Source organism: Zonotrichia albicollis, chromosome 16, assembly GCF_047830755.1.
Source record: "Zonotrichia albicollis isolate bZonAlb1 chromosome 16, bZonAlb1.hap1, whole genome shotgun sequence".
In the NCBI taxonomy this organism is placed as follows: domain Eukaryota; kingdom Metazoa; phylum Chordata; class Aves; order Passeriformes; family Passerellidae; genus Zonotrichia; species Zonotrichia albicollis.
The window spans coordinates 10943281-10963382 of NC_133834.1; the positions used below are offsets into that span (position 1 = coordinate 10943281).

Here is a 20102-nt window from a genome sequence, read left to right on the forward strand (position 1 = left end):
AAAGATCTTGCTTTGGGTCTTGTTTTAACAGACCATAATTGTGCACAACCCATTGTTTACAGCTGAAAACAGCACTGGGACTGATTTTGTAACAGACATGCATTTGTAAACACATTTCCTTAGCATTTCCTGGACCCAAAACCTAGAAGTCCCTTAATTTCTCTTTCTTGGACACATCAGTTGTAAGCAAACCCCTCTGCCCAGTAGCTGGGCCACACAATTCACACTCCCACACAGCACATTCTGTTATTCTCCATGTTTGTTTGCTGGCACTGGGGAATCTGATTTTTCCCCATCTTTGGAACACCATGATGCTGAAGGTTTTGAATTTTTTTTTAAATTTTGACCTTTGCCTTTGGGCTATTAAACACTTGTTCCAGTTCTTTTAGATTAGATATCCCAACTTCCAACTGGCTTTAGGAGGTTAAAACACACAGAGAAGACCTTTAGCTTTTCACATCAACTAATCTATTGCTAAACCAGCAGCAGTCTCCCTCTCTCTGCAGATATGCTAACCTCCTGTCACTACATGAAAGGGTTTAACAGTTTCTAGGGCACAGGATACACTCAAGCACAGAATTTTGCACTGCTTTTCACCATGGATTTCATGTACAATTTGAGGCTTGCAAGGCATTACCCAAATGAGACACGACAGATCTGCTTTTCCAACAAAAGCAGCAATAGCTACAAACACATGGCCTGGTGCCCCCTGCATGGTCAGATCAATCAGGTGTACCCCAGGGCCACAAAGTGCCAGAGCTTTGTGCCCTCACTGGGGCTCTGCATGGGCACACCTGGGCTCAAGGTCAAGGCACAGCTCCCTGTGAGCACAAGCACCAGCCAGGAGCTCTGTGTCCCTCCCCACTTCCCATGATATTTTCTGAAAAATCCTTTTTGCCAGGATTTTTTTCCTGAAAAGCTAAGAGGCCTCAGGAACAAAATGTAAACATTGGTTATCTGCTGCTGTGGAATGCAACAGGAGCATCTGTGATTGGTCTCATGTGGTTGTTTCTAATTAACAGCCAATCACAGTTCAGCTGTCTCAGACTTGTCTAATAAAATCAGTCACAAGATTTTATTATCATTCCATTCCTTTCAAGCCTTCTGATGAAATCCTCTCTTCTATTATTTTAGTATAGTTTTAGTATATAATTTCCTTTAATATAATATAATATATATCATAAAATAATAAGTCAGCCTTCTGAAACATGGAGTCAAGATTCTCATCTCTTCCCTCATCCTGGGACCCCTGTGAACACCACACACTGCACAGCTCTGCAGCCTCTCCAAAGCTCTTCCTCACCTTCCAGGGAGGATGCTCTGCCAAGCTGGAGGGCTGATCTGGGTCCAGCCAGTGCCCCATGCTGCCTGCAGCCCCCCAGCCCTGACTGGTGGCTGGGCACAGCCTGGGCCATGTTACTGCCCAGGGCATTGCCACATGTGATAAAACTTCCTAAGCCACTTTAAACCATGTTTAGGATAGAGGTTTGGGCCCAGGCTTTAGCCAAAAAACATGTTATGTATTTCTAGGCATGTCCACAATGCTGAAACACAGGGAATCTCACCTTGGTGATCCATGGCCAGGTGATGACTGCATGTGGCTCTGTGTTGGACACACAGGGAGCTTTTCCAGGAGCAGGAAACAGCCACACTGTCAGATTTTGCTCCTTGGGAACACTTTTCCAGTACTGGATCAACTGCCTCAGTCCTCCAGAACTGCCTCTTCTTCTCCTTGCCTCTCCCTGCCCAGCTCTGGATTCAGTGATGCATAAAAGGGAGCACATGTAAAAGTTCTTTCATCTCAGCTGTTACACAGACAACTAAAGCTAGACCCTCCTCAAATGTACTCCAGCAGTGATTTTCTGGAAAAACAGGTGAATTTTGAAAGTTAGACTTGAGACAAACAGCTGAAAAGTAGTAATTTCACTAAAGAACTGCCTGTGCTCAGACAACTCATAAAAACAAATCTGACAGACAGACTTTGTGCTGATGTCACTTTGGCCCTGAACAGATACAAACCTGCAAACCCAGGGCAGTGTGGAACAGTCATTCCCCCTCTTCCAGAATGAACAGGAAAAACTAGGTTTGCTTATGTGCTGAATACTGGGCAGTAGATACTTTTAAATAGCTTTCCTGGCCAAGACCCTTCAGCACAGAGTTGAATCTGCCTCTTGGTCCTGCAGAGGAATCTGTCATGAAGGAACAGAGCTGCTCACTCACCTTCTCATATGTCATCTCCAGTAGTTCTCTGACTGTCCAGAACATTTCTATTATCCACCTGTCAGTGCTAAAATGGAGAAAAGGAAAAAATATGGTGTGTTCTGTAGACTACATTTTACTGAAAGGGTAAGGAATGGTTTCAATTGTGTGTTGAAAAACATGGTACATTTTCTATATCAGGATAATTTTTTATGTCAGGGCTTTCATTTAAGAAAATAATCTATCACTGGAACTGAAAGTCTTAATTTATTGAATATTTATAATTAGATATTTGATTATATTCAGTATACAGTACCTTTTGATGTGCTAGCAGCCAAATGCTGCTACAGCCAACACACTGATGATGACTGGTCTGTCTTCCCAACAGCAGTGTCACCCTCATCTTAGAGGTTCTATAACCACACTTAAATTCCTTCTCAGCAGATGGGCACAGGCATCCTCATCACCTCCATGTGCTGTGTCAGGACTGCAGACTACACCCCAGGGTGGGCTCCAAAGGGATGTATCAACACCCTCTTGGACAACAGCACCCACTGGGCTGGTCCATGCAGCCCTACACACGCACATGTGAATACCTGAGGTCAGTACAGCCCCTGAACTGGTCTGGAAATGTGTTCAAATTAATCAGAACTGTCATTAGCAGGCAGCTGCTTGCAATGCCTTGTAGTGAGCTGGAGCGTGGGCTGTCGCCCAGCAGGGGTGACAGCCTCCTCTCAAACAGCCTAAAAACACAAAAACACCTTCACATCTCAGGATCTGGCCCTTGGGATCCCATAATAACTGTGGATTTTCCAGCTCTGCAGAGGGATTTCAGCATCTTGCTGGGGAGCAGACTCTCCTGAAACATTGCATCTCAATGCTGACATCCATCCCCTGGGGGGAGAATAAGTAGGAGTTGGGACTTAACCTTTTGGGATGACAGTATTTGGCATATGCTTGAGATAATCAGTGCAATTGCTGAGTGAAAAGCTGTATTATCTTGAAATAAATATGGTTCACCCAGAAAGGTATTAAAACTCAGCTTCATGCAGTATGAACAATTGTTCACATCCTGGAGCATGAAGCCCTGAGCAGTTACTACAACAAAAAGGGATTAAGTGCCTCTAATTATTATTACTGTTATCCAAACATTTTGCTATCAGTGAGCCTGTAATAAATAACCACGACATCTCATGGGTACAGCTATCAAATTTACTGTCACTAGCTGAGCTGTTCTGATTAAGAGCCAGAGTTTTTCCAGTAAACACACAGATCCCTCTCTAAGGACAGAAGAATAAATGAGAACTGAAAAATCTAAGGGGGAGAAAGAAAGGGCTCCCACATGAGCCTCATTCTTTGCTCAGAATATCATGTTTCTGTAAATATAAAAGGCAGTGGTAACAGAGTCCTTACCCCACTCACAGGGACTCCTCTCTTGTGTTATCCATCAGTTATTCCTCAGGCTGGAAGCAGCAGAGTGCTGCAGTGCTCAGGGCACATCCCTACACTAGCACAGAGACAGACAGTGTGTCCTGTCCTGGAGACCTTCAGCAACATGAGCAATCCTCCTGTTCTTTTCCAGGCTGCTTTAGAACACCTGTAAAATAGGCTAAGTTACTTAAAGCTACCCTCGTGCTAAAACTTACAGCTGAGCTTTTCAAAATAGATTTTATGACCCTTCAGACACTTAACACAGTTAGTTTATGTTTACTCAGCTTCCCCCATTTTTATTTTGGTCCACCAGCAGTTTCTGGTCAAGTTTCCAGCTCAAGTCTGTAAAGGTTTAATCTTTGGTAGTGAGCAGGACTAGAAGCAATCAAGGAAGAGCCACCCTCTGAGATAAGGTTTTGTAAATTCTAGACATTCAAGATGCAAGTAGGTGAAATAGATCAGTTTTCATCTGATAGTTTTTGTTTTCATGTTTTGGAGACAATAAATGCTTTTCCAAATTCCTCTGGGGATTTCAGCATTGCCTTACCCTGTTTTTTTCCTGAGAAATGTGATGAAACCGAAAAAGTATTCCCATTCTCTTCTGACATCTCCTGCTGGGAGATAAACACCCTGCTCCATCTCAGAGCCTGCCTTGAGCCACCCTCACTTGGACCCCATGCTCTTCTCTATCAAAGTTAAATGTTCCATTGCCATATTCCAGTGCTGCCCTCACTTCTGTTCAGTCTCCCTTCTGGCTGCTGGGCTGGATCTCTTTCTCATCCATTGCCTCCATGGATCCTCTGCACTGGCCAGTGGAGCCTCATGGCAATTTTTCCTGATTTCACTAAACAGCATGCAGTCTTTGGGAACTTCCGTAACAGAGTAGGCCCTGTCATCCATCCTGGAGCTCTACAAAATTCCCTCAGGTCTGGGAAGGTACAAAGTTCAGTGGGAGCTTTCTCTGTGCCTGGGGCACGCACAGAGTCCAGCTGGAGCCTCCAGCATCAAGGGAGACCTGGCTCTGTGGCATCTTCTCCTCCTCCAGATGGGCAGCAGGGATTTCACTGCCCCTCTGAGGCTGTGAATCTGACAGGAACCACATCTGTAAGCCACCATCCCTCTATCAAACTGGTGAAACTGTCTGACAGTGCCAGAGGCTTTTAGGAGGGATGGACAGACACACAGAGTGTGGAGAAGCAAAGTCCAGATCTGTCCTCTGAAGCTGAAGTGATGAAAGTGCCTCTGCCTGGGCTATAGAGAGGGGTCTCAGGGGTTTCACCTCTTCTCTGGGACTCAGCAGCCCTGAGGTGGTTTGCAGTGGTGGTTGTTTACTGTTTGCTCCTCGAAATAAACTTTTCCTTCCTTGCTACACTGTGGTAATCTGCCCTCAGCAGACAAAGTGGCTCCTGCTGGTCTCTCCACAGGGCCATTGTTTGTTGCTGTAACAATCAGAGGAGCAGCAGGAGGGGTTCAAACAGCACACACAGCTCAGAGAAGATGGGAAGAGAGGAGGACAGGGCAGAGGGAGAGGTAAAGGAGAACACAGAGAAAAAAAGAAGGGGAAAACAAAGATGAACAGGCTTGTTTTCCTCAAGGTCCACAGTTTCCTATGAAGGATAAAAACATTATCCCAGCTGCCCCTGCTAAACACAGCACAGAACAGACCCAGGGATGCCAGAGTCCTTTCCTGCTCCAGGCAGCTGAGGAGAAGTAGCTATTTCCTGAAGAGCCATAAAAACTTGTAGGGCTGTTTCTCCCAACAGCTGAAAAGGATTCTCAGGGATCAGGAAGTGTTTCCAGTCCCACCTCACTCATTTTCCAGGAAGCTCTCTGAAGCATCCACCAGGAGTACCCAGAAATCAATTCCTTGGAGCCAGAGCAGACAAAGAGAACACAGAGAGGCAGGAGAAAGTCAAGGGGGCGGAAGGCTTGGCAGAAAGTAAAGGAGCTTCTTTACTTGCTGGAGTTCTCTGTCCTGTAATTTACCTACAGCAGAACTGTGCAAATTTGCATTAATGGCTGGGAGACCCATTGTGAGCTACTGAACCTTATGAATTACAAAGTAATTGGAAAAACACAGTGAAAACAATGTTTTGCTCCATAAAGCATTCCTAGTTCCTTTACTGGGATGGCTACAGGTCTAGTTATTTAAAAGCACTTAGCAGTATGCTGCCATACTTAGGAGAGAATGGTTAGCAAAGAAACAAACAAATGCTGAAGTCCTAATAAAGAGAGATTTCACTGTGAGCAAGCAGATCAAAACTATTACAGCAGTAAAAATTAGGTCTAGGAAGAAATATACAGAATATATAGAAATGAGCTGTACTGGATTTTACAAGAGTGCAGCTTGATGAAATTACACTTGGGGCTGTTGTGCAAACCCTCACTCAGTCCCTTGTGTTTTAGGGAAGCGCCTTTGTCCATGTGCAGGTGGCACAAGGCAGAGCTCAAAGCCCTGTGGTGTGAGCAAGGAGCCTCCTCTCAGCCTCTCCTCTCCTCCTGCATCCTTGGGGCACTCTGGGACAGGCTGTGCTTCTGGGAGCTGGGGATGCATCATACAGAGTCATGGAGAGAGGACAAAATCCTCTGCCAGAACACTGACTGAGCTCAAAATGAGTCTGGGAATGGAGAGCCACAGGTAGAGCTCACCCCACGAGCTCTGGCTGATGCACTGAGGGGCTGCACAGGCCAGGCTGCACCTTCAGGCCCATCCTGAGCCCCTGACAAGCCTCAGAACCACTGCAAAATGAGGGAAATGTTGCTCTCTGCTTTGTCATTTCTCCCTACTTCCAGGTATAATACTGATACTCACCCTCATGTGCACAGTAATAAATTAGGAACACATACAAGATGATAAAGATGGTTGTTTTCCCTCCCTTTTCTTTTTTTTTTTCCTCTGGATTTGCTACAGATGTGCTAGTTAGTGATGAATGAGTTTAATCCTTGTTCTTTTTCTTTGTTGATTATTTACTATTATTTGATTATATCTACAAAAGGGAATTTTCCAATATGTAATGCCTGTGTTAATGGGATTTGGGGCATGGATAAATCATCTGACCCTGATACCCATTGCTGAATAAGTATTTCTGAGATGGATAACTGCCCACAGCCCCCTTCAAAATCCACCATGGTGCTTTTTAACCCTCTTATTTTTCTGAACCCTCTATGAGGAACCTCCTTTTCCCATTAAAAAACCTGTGAATGCTTTCAGAATTTGAAGAAACCAAATCCTTCTAATGATTTTGCAGATGATTTGCAGTTCATCTGCCTGAATTTTAAATCTTGATGTTATTTGCCTTTGTATTACGTTAATCAGAACAACAGGCCGGCCTTACCCTCACAGATGTCTGATCCCCACAAGGGTGGGGGTTTGCTTTGAAATTGTTAAAAATTTTGATAAATCTCTGTCATTGAGTATGTGACTAATTTTCCAACTAAATTTCCCTTTTTTAATAAGATTTTAATATGCATAAGAGGTTCAGTATTTGCAGTGTTAGGATACACCTTCCCCAACCTTTTCCAATCAGCATAATCAGTATTTGGCCACAAGGCTGGTCCACATAAATCACATGAGGCAGGCAGTCACCCCCAGTGCTGTCATACAAGTCCAGCAGGCTGGCCTTTAAAACAACACTGCAGTGATCCCATTTTACATGTCCAGAGATGTGTTTGTCCCAAAGGGATCCCAGTCCAGCACAAGATGCCTCTGGGAACCCAGGATCTCCAGTGCCCAGATAAGGCACACAGCCTGCCCAGCTCAGACAGAAGCAAAATTTGGGGCATGGAAGCAGCACAGTCTGAGCAGAATCAAATCCTCAAAGTTTACCTGGGTAGCCTCCAGTAAACTCAGCTCTGTGAAGCACAGAGGGGGTGAAGATAGAGAGTTGAAAATGCTGGACACAAGAGGAAAACAGTGGTAGTTCCTTCAGTTGAGGTAGGAAAGTAAGAGGGAATGGAAGTCTTTGAGATAAGTCTTAAGAATGGGCACAAGGAGAGAAGAGAAATCAGCTTGGCAAGTAGACACAGCTCTCCTAGAAGTTACATTGTCCCCTGAGAAACACTTGTACACCCAAAAGTTTGCCTATTCTTTCTAAATGTGACAATTAGAGATATTCCCTCTTCCCACACATCTTGCTCCAAATAGAAATTAACTGAATGAGTGACAGGGGATTTAGTTCTCTTACAAGATCAGGTTTTCTATCTGACTCATGAAATGGCAATAATCTTGGATAAAAGTTTGGGAAGGACCGGTTTCTGCCAGACCAAGAAAATTCCAGCTCAGGAGCGATACTTCTGTAAAAGCCCTTTTAGATGCTTCTGTAAAAGAACTTTTAATATTTAGCAAATAATTAATGTTTAAGTAAATTTTGACTGAGGATGACCTTGGAAATAACAAGAGATTTCTTCTGCTTTAGCTAAGTTTTGCTGCTTTCTCAGAAAGTCCCCTGAACACACAGACTCCTGATTTACACAGAGAAGACATTGCCCTTCACACAGAGGCACAAAGGATGCTGTGAGCGTAAGAAAACCTCATTGCCAGGCACCCACAGGGAGAGGTGACTCAGGACACCCACACACCAGAAAGCAAATGCAGGGCTCCCATGTTGATATTGATGGTGCATCTGAGGGAAAGCTGTGATGGGGACAGGCTGCAATAAACACCTCCTCAGGAAGCCCCTGCAGCCTGGGCTTGTACAGAATTAGCCTTCCTTAAAACACAAATATCAAACAAACAAACCACAAGTGGCACTTTCTCCTACACCACTGACATTTTAATCCATGAGACTGTAAGCACCATCCCATCAAACTCAATGTGTGTGTTTTGAGAGCTTCAGATGTTCCCAAAATTCCTTCCAAACCTCTTTATGTCTCCTGGTGAACCAGGTTTGGTCCTACCACAGCTGACAACACCATCACACAGATCAGGTTCTTAGAATTTATCCAAGCTGTAGAAAATAAATAGCATAAATAGTGCTGCTTGATGTGCGCCATTTGAGTGGAATACATATCAGCACCAAGCACAGAAAAATTTGATTTTGCCTCACCGGAAAACAGCATTCAGAATAGAAGATTAATAAAAAAAAAAACACAACATGGTAAAGCCAGGTATATTTTGAAACATCTCCCAGGTGTCAAAAAATGTTTGAGGGTTGTTGTTTCCACAGATCTAGGCTCTAACATAAAACACAATGTTTTTCTGCCCTGGGAGAGCAGGGTGGCTGGATGACAGAGATACACCCTTTTCCATAGAATATCATAGGTGAGAATGCACTGGTTTTTAACCAGAGTAACTCTGGTAGCACACATCCTCCTTATCCAATGAATATAAGGAGAAGATCAACATTATTAAAGGGTTTCAGTCTATGCTGCAAACATTACTGGTCTTGAAAGTGTTTTGAATGTTTGTACATGGAGTTTTGCTCATATAAATAATCTTCAGAACTGTGGTAGTTAGTACCTGTATATATAAACACACATACAAAAAGCTTTGCAAGGTCTGAGTCTGTTCTTCCCAGCTCTTATCAATTCATGTTAATAGCAGGCAAAGGGTATTTCTGACCCAACAGCAAGAAAACCTTTCTTAACTTTGAGTGAACCAAGCATGTACACTTTTGGTAAGAAACAAGTTTCACTGGTAACAGAACCACTCGTAATTTTTTCAACTCTGGTGTCCTTTCATGAAACTTCAGCAAAAACTTCATTTTTTATGCTAAACTACCAGAGAAGACACAGAAATTACAATAAGTCCTGTTTGCTAATGTCCTGGGTTGACTATATGATGCTTTTATCCCAAAATCACAACGGCTTTTAAGATGCACAACTGAACAAAATGAAAGCTGCCTTCCTTTACCACCCATGATGCTGCTGCATTTCAAAGGGGTGATAGCCAAATGCATTCAGATGATAAGAACAAACTGTTCAAGGAATGATCCTCAGCAATGACTAATATTCCATAATAACAGCCATGAAATGAAAGCAGCGTTAAATTTTATTAAATGATTTTCCACTGCCTCCACACTGAAGCATTAGCCTGTGCAGCAGAGAGCTCAACTAAATTAACAGTTGAGAAAGAAGTGTCAGGAGCTATTACAAAACATATTCCCAGTAATGAAATTCAAAGTCCATGGGAGCAGTTGTTTTATAGATGTGGAAGGGGAAAAGAAAGGCAATCCTTGTCAGTAGCCCATGAGAAGTGGAATATCAAACTCTCCCACTTCACCCTCCTCTGCAGAGTCCCTTGACCATGCCTGTGCTTCCTGTGCTGGGAATGAGCACAGAACAAACTGGGGCTGAAAGGCCAGAAGGACCCAGGCTGTGTCCCCCTGCCATCAAACCGGAATCCCTCCAGTCCTCATTCCCCAGAGGTGTAAGTGCTCATTGCTCATTCTGCAGCTGTGGCCTCAGCAGGGGCAGACCTAGCAGCTGAAAGGCGCTTCCCCACCCAGACTGTGGCCTAGGGGCAAGTGTTTCACAGCTAAATGGACTCACTGCAGATGGGAGGGGACCCCTGGTGTCCCCGTGGTGCAGGGCTGTTGCCAGTCAGCTCCAACAACAGAGTGTGCCACCAGCACATAATTATCAGCCTAGAGAAGAGATATCTGAGACTAGAAAATTTCAGGGGAAAAAAAAAGAATATTGAAACCAAGACACCATGCCTGTAAAGGGGTCAGCTACATTCACACTGAAAATCAAATCTAACCTTCATGCAACTAAACACTGGGTAGACCACTCATGGGTATCATGCATCTATCAGCAATTGAGCATCTAAATTAGAAAGAGTACAATGTTCAACCACAGGTTCTCAAAATCCATATAGGAAACACTGGATGAACTTGTGGTCTATTAATGAGGAGGTCACACAGATCCTGATCTTAGTAACTTTAACCTGTTAACAGCATTCCCTGCCCAATGCTGCCATCCTTACTGAAACTTCAGCAGTTGGCCAGATAAAAAAACAATCCTTGCATGATAAAAAGTGAATTTACTACCCAAAAAGATCAATTACAAAGGCTGGTAGGTCAGAAACACTACAAAAGATATATAATTTGAAATACAGACACACTTTACTAAAATATGAAAAGCCAATTACTTTTTTTAGCTGTTCAGCTTAGTCATTAATATCTGCTCTGGGATCACTTTATGCCAGAGCAAATAAAGGAAAGATGACAAGGGAGCTCCAGTCATTGTGGCTGTAGGATTTGCATCACCAGCTTTCTTGCCCTTCCTACTCTGCCTCCAGGGATCTGAACTCCCAAGCCTCACTCTGATTAAGCTCCATGTGTAAACTCCATCAAAAATATCAGTTTACTTATATTTTCTTGGTGAAATAAGGGAAAACAAACCAAGATGTGTCCAAATTCATGTGAGGCTTCTGCTGAGGCAGATCTGATGAGACAGAGAACTCCCAGAACACGTCTGTGCAGCTCCAATGGCTGGATGCACAGCCCCAGGTGACTCCCAGAGCTCCTCACAGGAAGGATGGATCATTCTGCTGCCTCGCCCCTCTCCCTTGCATGCTTGCCTCATCTGAGCTTTCATCTGAGCCATGACTCTGCCTCATATACTTATGGGGCAAATTGTCTCTGCAGTGCTGCCCACAGAGCCTGCACAGTCACTGGTGACAGGGAGAAAGCATTAACCAGCCTTGGTCCCAATAAAGAAAGCAATAACTGCCCAAGTGTGTTTCTGTAACAGGCCTAGAAACGCCTCCATGATGTTAAGAACATTTGTAAACCTTCTTCATGACTATTAATTACTTGGAAATACAAAATCTAATCAGCTTTCAGACCCAAGCTGCCCTGGCCTATTTACACAACACATTGTTTTGCTGCCAGTTGTGTGCCTGAGCTGTCAGAGCACATTTCCTTCCCCAGCCAAGTCTGGATGTGCAGTGATGGGCATGTTTGTGCTGGAGCATTACTTATGCAGGCCAGAAGGTCTCCATGTCCCCTCCACTTCTTCAAGGGCATCTTCCAGCTATAGCTGTGCTATAAATACTCCAGCCTGGGCTCTCTTTCCAGCCCAGGCTGTCAGGGTACAGTAAGACCACACAAAGGTATGGAATGCACTCAGAATAGAACAGACCCCCAGCTCCCAGAATGGCCACAGACCACTCGAGAAATTGTTTCATGGTATTACAACTTTGCATCTCATTCCCTTCAACTCCAAAGCATCACAGCTTTTTCCCCAGCATTGTATAGCTGGTACCACCCTGTTCCAAACACCATCACCCCCTGACCTGAACTGATCACAGATAAGTGCGCAGTCCTGCTGGGTGATAACACTGGACTAGACCCCTCCTGATACTCACTACCTCATTTTAGCTCCAAATCCAAAATATAAACTAGAAATCCAAGCTAAGAAAATATTCAAGATTTAAATCTATTAATAAGGACCTACAATGTTGGTTATGTTCAGCATTAAGAAATCTACAGCTTGGAGATTTAGGTGTGATCTTGGATTAAGCCTGGTCCTGGTTTGATTCTTGTGAAAGAACTGACATAAACAAAATATCTTGGCTTTAGGTGGAGGACAACTCCAAGATTTAGATGAACTCTACAGAAATAATGGGCTCTGACTTTTTCTTTTGTCTGGCAGCTCTCCAGTGTTTTTCTTGCCCTCTGATTGTGTTGCTATTTTCAGTAGTTCCTTGGAGAGGTATAAAGGTCTCTGACTAAGGTACGTGAGGCTTTTTCAAGCACCTAGGTGAGCCAAAACATTGCCAAAATAATGTACTCTGCTTTGCCTTTCCTGACATTTCCCAAGCAGCTACTGTCCTTCTTTGAGCACATAGAAGGATTGCAGTGCCTAAATTCAATGTTAAAATGAAGGCACAAAATTCTTCCTATCCCCCTCCATGCTTGGGAGCAGTGGAGGTTAAGTATGGATCAGGATCTCACAGCACAACTGCATTCTCATTCCCACAAAGCCTGTTTTTCCTTTCGAGGAAAGATGCATTGACAAAACTACAACCACACTGAGCCATTCACGAGAATCAAAAGGAGGCATTTCCTCCCTTTGCCTTGGTGTCCCTGCTCTTTCCAGGGCATTAACACACATGCCCAGACAGAGTGCTTGGTCACTTCCCTCACACACACAGCTCAGCAGCCACCAGATTGCCCCCAGTGCTGGCTTCAGCTCTGCTGTCTCTTCGTTTTATGACGCTCCCTCTTTTCTTGGCTTCTTTGTGCCTTATGAAAACAGCATGCAAATTTCTTCACATCCATGTCCCAATTCCATCTGAACTCATCAGCAGGCTTTATTCTGTTAGTTTTTTTTTTTTCCTCATGGAGAATGGCCTCATCATACCCCTCATTCATGAAACAGATCTCATCTCCAGTCCCAGAATGTCTTTACAAACACATCCTGTCTCCTGCAGAGCTCAAACACCAGGAGCTTTCTCAGATTTAGAGTGGAGCTGCCCAGCTCACCCCACTCCTGCTGTGTTCTGGAGCCCTCACTCTGTTCTGAGCTGGGGCTGGCACATGCTGAGCCACTTCTGTGTGATGGAGATGTTTGGTGGCATGTGTGTCAACTGATTCCCTGGTAGCTGTTACAGGCAGAAAACATCACCATGAGAAAGGGGGAAATGAAAGGCTGACACAGCTGAAGCAGTTCCCAAAGTGCTCTGGAGGACCTGTGAGTTACATAAATGTACTGACCTGATCATTTGGCTCCCAGACAGCCGTGGACTCAAACTTCTCTGAAAACCAGTAATAGCAGATGTTAGTTCTTTTAAGAACCTTGAAACCACTACCTAAAACCAATGTAAATCTTGTAAATTGACCAAGTAATGGAATATTTTGAAACATTTGGATATCTTGTGCATCTTCTAACTCTTCTATCCTGTCTCTAGCAGAGTGCAGCTGATCTCCCATCTACTCTCAACAGGCAAATGTCTTCAGCAGCTTTTAGTTGACTTCTACAAGAAGAGATGGCACTCTGAGCCTGTCTACACCCTTCATCTGCTCTGACCAACTGCATCTTTCCACACTGCACCCACAAGAAAATTTCCCCAAAAAGTGAATTCAGCACATCTGAGAGATTAAAAGACTCTCACATCTAAATGCTGCTGGAGGTTGGTACAACCTGTGGCAGGGAGATGTTCCATGAGTTCAAATACCTGAACTCCACTCCCAGCTTTACTACAGATCCTCATAACCTTGAGTAAGTAATTTTGCTTTTCTTTTTCTGCTCTCCTGGTTTGTTTTTCAGGTGAGAGATCCCTTGGGAATGGCTGTGTCTCACACAGTGTGCTGAGACAGCAGAGCCCTAAGATGTAGGACTGCAGGCTTGGCTGGGCAGTACACCTGATTAACAAAAGAAATAGCTGCAAAGAATGTTTCCTATCAGGACTTACTTATCAATTAAAATTCTATCACATATGCTTTTTGCATAAGAACTGTCTTTTTCACTTGAAACTAGACATAAGAAAAAATGTCCTGAAGCTCCAGAGATTTGGATTGATTTGTCATTAACATCCACAGGGACAAGGTCTGCTTCCTGTGCTGCCTATCATCTTCTGGCTGCTGTCCATTTACAACAGATTGGCTGGACTCCCCTGAGACTCACAGCTCCCTATCAGGCCCTGATATAGCTGTGGAAATTGTTCTTGGTCCTCTAGCATAGCTCTGCCTCTTGTTTTCTAATGTTTTCTGAGAGAATACCATCCCTGCATGTCCCCTCTCTGATCTGACAATTCAGAGCAGCAGTCCATGTCCTCCCGCGTGTTTGCAGAGAGTTTGCTCTGAGGTCAATGTTCTGTCTGGAAATTTGTTCCCATCAATACTTTTTTGTTTGCTGCCTAGGAAAGGTGTCTATGGCAAACCTCTGGTATTTCACAAAAATCCAGGGAGCATTAGACAGAAAAGGGCACAGTCATTAAGCAAAATGATTGGAAGTATGTTAATCTCTCCCAAATGCACTGTAATATTTTCTTACTGACTTACACGTTGTAACAGTGGCTCATGGAACAGGTTCACACTTACATATTTTAAAGCATATCTTCTTCTAGGTCACTGCAGGTGACTTCTAAAGCTCCTAAGAGAGAAAGAAATTAGATTTCAAGGACATTTTTGAAGGTACCTGAGTGATCTTAAAGGCCTCCTGTGGATTTCCACCCTGACACTAGAAACTGCAGGTTCATGGCATCGTGCTCTCCATGAAGACAAAATAGTTGCAGCCTGACCAGAAACAAGCAAAACTCTGCAGGTCAACAGAGCAAAGGAACACGCTCTATTGAACATGAAACAAGCAGTTCAATGCATAGGAGCAACCAACATCTAAGAATGAAACTCTTGTTCAAACAAGATCCTTCCTTTCACAGATAGGGCAAAGTGCTGGTGCTTTAAAGGACTTTCCATTGTATTTCACCTCCAGCTCCCAGTACAGCCCCAGCAGTGACTTTGAAGGTGACTGCTCTTTCTTCCTTTTTCTTTCTATGAGGATTCCAATGACCTTTAGAATTTTAGTATGAAAATCAGGTCATTTTCCAAGATGTAACCTATAAGAGCTTTTATCTACTCATAAGGAGCACTTACACAAAACTCAAATAATTAGCAAGCACATCACTGGGACTTAATAAAACTATCAGCATTAACCACAAACTCTAGAGCTCACCTGCAGAACTCACTGAGCCAACTCAAACATATCCACATACATCCCCAAAGCTTGTACTGCACCAAGGGAAGAGCAATAACCAGTTTTGGTTATGTGCTTTGGATATTTTTATTATTGCATTATCTCTGAGGTGTTTGGAGTATAAACAGCTACATGAAGCAATTACCTGTATGTAGGCCAGTAGAGCAGCATCTTTGATGAAACTCTGAATTCATGATGTGGGATCACACCTCTGCAAAAGACTCTTTGATCATACACAAGCCAAGGAATAACCACTTCAAGTTCTTTCCTGCAGCTGGTAAATGAGGAAAACCCATGTTTAGATCCTCAGGGACCTTCTTAACTAAAAACAGAAAAGCAGCAACAGCAGCATGGTTGCACAGAGTGTGTAATCTGCTTAAGCACTGCACAGGGGGTGTCTCTGATTCCAAGAAAATACTCTTGACATAACCTACAGATGCTTTAAAGAGCAGCAGCAATGTTCTTGAAGGGATTATAAACCATTGCTGCTACATCCCAGCATTTACCCCAGCCACACGGGAAATCTTTTATAACTGTCTGAAGATTAGGAAAAAATTAAGAGCAACTCAGCTGAAACATCCAAAGCTTGTGCAAACTGGAGTCAAGTGAATCCAGGACAGCAAGGAGAGCCCTGAGCAGGTTCTGAGCACTCCCTGCTGTGCTCTCAGTGCACCACCCTCCAGCAGCTCCCTGCAGAGTGACCCAACACCACAACAGAGCAGCTCCTTCTCCTCGCCCCTGCCTTCCCTGCACGTGTCACAGAGGCTGATGAGTCCAGCTTAGCTCTGTCTCACCCCACCAGGTACCTTCCCTCTCTGGGGCCCATCTCCCTGAGCCAGTTTCAGCCATGCCCATGCACACACAGATCCATCCGCTCAGCAAGCAGGCAAACACCCAGCCTGGCTCACCAAGGAGACAAAACTGTGCACAAGGGACTAGGAGATACTTCACCTCCCAAACCCCCTCAGAGCACATCTTCTGCCATCTAACACCACAAGCTGTCATTCTGTGCCCTGCTGAGGGCAGCTGAAGGTGTCCTGCAAGAGCTCTTCCTTTTGACTGGAAGGCTGCATTTTCCCAGCACCTTGGAACAAGCCAATACCATTACCCGAGTCCCATGCAATTATACCTGTTTGGAATGAGAGCTGGAGGAGCTGAGAGTGAAGGGTTCCATTCCAGGGAACAGCCTTCAGCTGCTTTTCCACACAGGGATGTTCTGCAAAGAAAATTGCCCAGTGGCCACAGAGACTGCAAACTCCATTTCTGTCTTACTGCGTAGAAGAGATGCATAGTTCATAGGTCTGAACTATTAAAATAAGCAAAGGCCTAAATTGTTCAATTAACATGAAGTAGTCAAGGTGAGAGTTCTCTGGAAAAAACACTGAGGCACAGCTTGAGTTCATAGTAAGGATATGATGAATGTACGTGACCCATTTGGGGGGGAAACAAAACATGAACTTCCCAGAGTGTGTAAAAGACATTTTCTTCAGGTTCCAGAGCTAAATATGATACATAAGATTGGTTAGTTCAGTCCTTAACAACACTTCTGGGTAGATGAAGACTTAGTAGCTACATTCTTGGAAAAAAAAAAAAAGGTTTTGCTACAGTCTAGATGTTAAAAATATTCTATTTCAGATTCTTAAAATTCCAGTTGAATTTCAGACATTTAGAAAGTTGAGTAAAATTATATTGGTGCATTTGCAGGTTGAGAACCAAGGCTCAGTTACAAAGAGAAATGCTACAGCAAAATTGACTTGATGTCTTTTTTTGTAAAGCCTCTTTTAATGTAATAAACAGCAGCATCATTAATGCATTTTAGTGAGAACCATAGAGATTAACTGTGCTGGGGTGATATAAAATCCCAGATTTCTGCAAAGGCAAAGCAATAAATATCATCACTTATTCTACAGGAATATCATCACTTTTTCTATAGAAATACACAAGAATTCCAAATTTGAGAGCAATGAATATCTGTAAACAGCTTTCTTGCTTTATTCTGCTCTTTAAGGTAAAACAACGATAAGAGAAGGTTCTTTACTTGCAGCATCCCCAAACTGTGCATTCACATTTCTCCAGAGAAGGTGGATGGGGGATGGAAAGAAGACCAGGACATGCAGATGGCAAAGTGTTCCCACTGTTGTTCTTTACTTTAGCTGCTCGTGCCTGAGACACAAACAGGTGTGGCAGCTGCCCAAACACTCACCTGAGCACAGGTACAGCCTCACAAGGTGTTCCAGCAAAGCAAACCCTGAGTTTTACCTGTTCCCAAACCCAATTCCCACTGGCACAGGCAGCAATAACGCCTCAGTCTCAGAGCACTTTGTTACACACCCAGCTGCCTCCAGAAGGGAGGAGCAGCTCATTCACCTGCATGCTCAGACTTCAGAAAAGGGATGTAAATTTCCATCTTAGCCCTAAAGACACAACATTTTCCTTGAACTACTGAATGCTTCAGTGGTTTCACTTGAAATCCTGAGCATTCAGCAGCATTCCTCCTCCCAGGGTCATGCAAAGTTCATCTTTCCAAATCACTCAGTGCATCTGTAATCAAGCTGTATCTTGGCTGTAGTCCTTAGGTTTACATCTTGCTGTCTGTCACTTCCCTCACAGGTTCACAGGAGGTCAGAGCCCCCTGTCCTTCCCATCTTCTCTCATTGAAAACACATCCAGTTAAAGCCAAAAGACAGCTGATGGAGCTTCTCACGCATGACTGGAGGATTTAAGATCATTTCCATAGTGGAATGTTTTCCATGGTGTGTTTTTTTCAGCTGCCGAGTGGTTACTCATGCAAATTAGCTGTCTCATAAGTGAAAGCACTTCAAGGGATGCTCTCAGTACCCCTCCAGATCATTATATTTAAAGTTGTTTTGATATTTCTGATTTAATTCAGTTCTTACTGTGAAAGATACTAGGTTAATCAAAATATGAGGGAGCCCACCATCTATTTTTAATTAGTAAATTACAAGCTATTGTGTAATCAGTGAGATTTCATCAAGGTTAAAATGAAGTGCTCATCATCCATGAACACAATTTTCAGCTGAGGATCATGCAACAATGCCAGAAGATGAAGAATGGAATTCCAAGCACAAATGTGACTGTCCCTGCAGCACTGAAATAAGGTGGCCTTGAGCTCACATGAAAGCTTTCAAACAGTAAGGCTGCACTTCTTCAGAAAGTATTTAAAAGTGTGTTTAAAATTTCAGTCCCATTAATAACAGGAATGTCTTTTAAACATACCCATAAATCTAAATACAGACATCAATTTTTCCCTGACTGAATTATTTAATTAAACATTCATTTTTCTGAGCAGGGGTCTGAGCACCTCAGGAAAGGAGCAGCACAGGCAGTAGCACCCAGAGCCACCCAGTGTGCAGACCTGCTCTTTGGCCACATCCAGCTCCAGCCCAAACCTTTGCACAATGCTGGAAATGCCTCCTCAGGATCTTGTTTTGTTTACATCAGCCTGAAGAGAGCTGCTGCTTTCTGTAAAGTGAATGACAAGCCTGCAACCTGTAGGCTGATGTTTATATTGCCTTCAGGGACTCACAAAACAATTAAACTTTCTGTCTTACATTGGCTTCATCTCCTTGACTCCCAGTGTCAGGACAGGGCTCCGCATCAGCCATTCCCTGCAGGAATCCTCAGCATCCAGGCTGGCTCTGGAGAGGTCTGAAGTGACTGGATTTCTTTCAAGATCACTTCTAGTTAAGAAAAAGCTTGTAATTACTCACACTGAAAGTGTGAGACTGCGATCTGCACAAAGAGAGCAGGACAACATCAGGATGGTCTGCAGGATGATCAGTTTTGCTGAATAACTGGACTCCATTTTAGATAATCAAAACACTTGTTCAATACAAGAACTGGAGCCCTGACACTCATAATATAACAAAGCAGCCTCATGGTGCATCCTCACAGCGCTGGCTGGTTGGGCTGAGCAGCCCCTGAGCCCAGCAGAGCAAGTTCTCCTCCACAGAATGTGGCACTCCAAGAAACAGCCTTAAAAAATAAACTTGCATAGAACTCCCATCCCATTCACTACAAAAGGTGTTCACACATACTAAGTGCATGTATGGATTGTACTAAAGAGAAAAAAATCTTGTATTTTCAAAAAAAAAAATTAAATTGAGTTGGAAAAATTTAAGTTGCTTTGAAAAGTAAATCAGGTTCTGGGTCCTGATACTGAAGGATATTTAAAAATTAAAGCCCACAGATAAATATTGCAATTGATTTCAGTCATGGGCAAAAATCTCTCTGATGTCTGGGGGAACTTAAAACTCACCAAGTCTTTTGAAATAAATGCTGATACTTTTCCCCCAGGTTCAAAGCAATTGGAGAATGATACCAATTCTGTATTCAAATCAGCCCATGAGGATTAGGCAAAGGTAGCTATTATCTCTGCAAAGCATGTGCATAACAATGAACATTTAAAGAGAAAATCTTCCATTTCAGTAAAATTTTATGAGAACACAAAAAAATAGTAAAACCTTTATCTCAGACACCTTATGCAACATCCTCCTCCTAGCAGCACTTTTCTCTCTGATGGGTTTTACAATATTCTTATTCAAGAAACCATTTTTCCCAAAATGCTAAATTTGCAGAGGTATATTTTCATTTCACTGTGTTTTAAAAAAAACAATAATTCTGTTTGAGAGACATCAATGCTTTTTGGTAGTCAAAATGTAGATGAGGTAAGATTCAGCATGTTTTATTGACTCAGTTTTAAAAGTCTTGAAAACCAACAATTCTCACTGATTACAGCTAGGTTTGGGAAAATGTGATTTTTATTCAAGTCAATAGCTAATTCTCCAGCTACTTTGCAGTGTAATATTGGG

The 20102-nt window shown here is 43.3% G+C and overlaps 1 long non-coding RNA gene across 3 annotated transcripts in view; it reads right to left on the reverse strand.

Annotated features, from left to right (window-relative positions):
* The window catches only part of LOC113459368 (uncharacterized), a 33966-nt gene extending 14984 nt beyond the window's left edge, over nucleotides 1–18982 (reverse strand). For all 3 annotated transcript variants that reach the window (XR_003380532.2, XR_012582903.1, XR_012582902.1), the window contains exons 1-6: nucleotides 15416–18982; nucleotides 14619–14670; nucleotides 13293–13333; nucleotides 3613–3796; nucleotides 2221–2287; nucleotides 1566–1862 (exon numbers count right to left, since the gene is read on the reverse strand). This is a non-coding gene — a long non-coding RNA (uncharacterized LOC113459368). The remainder of the gene's footprint in view (nucleotides 1–1565; nucleotides 1863–2220; nucleotides 2288–3612; nucleotides 3797–13292; nucleotides 13334–14618; nucleotides 14671–15415) is intronic.
* Between the last annotated feature and the right edge of the window lie 1120 nt (nucleotides 18983–20102).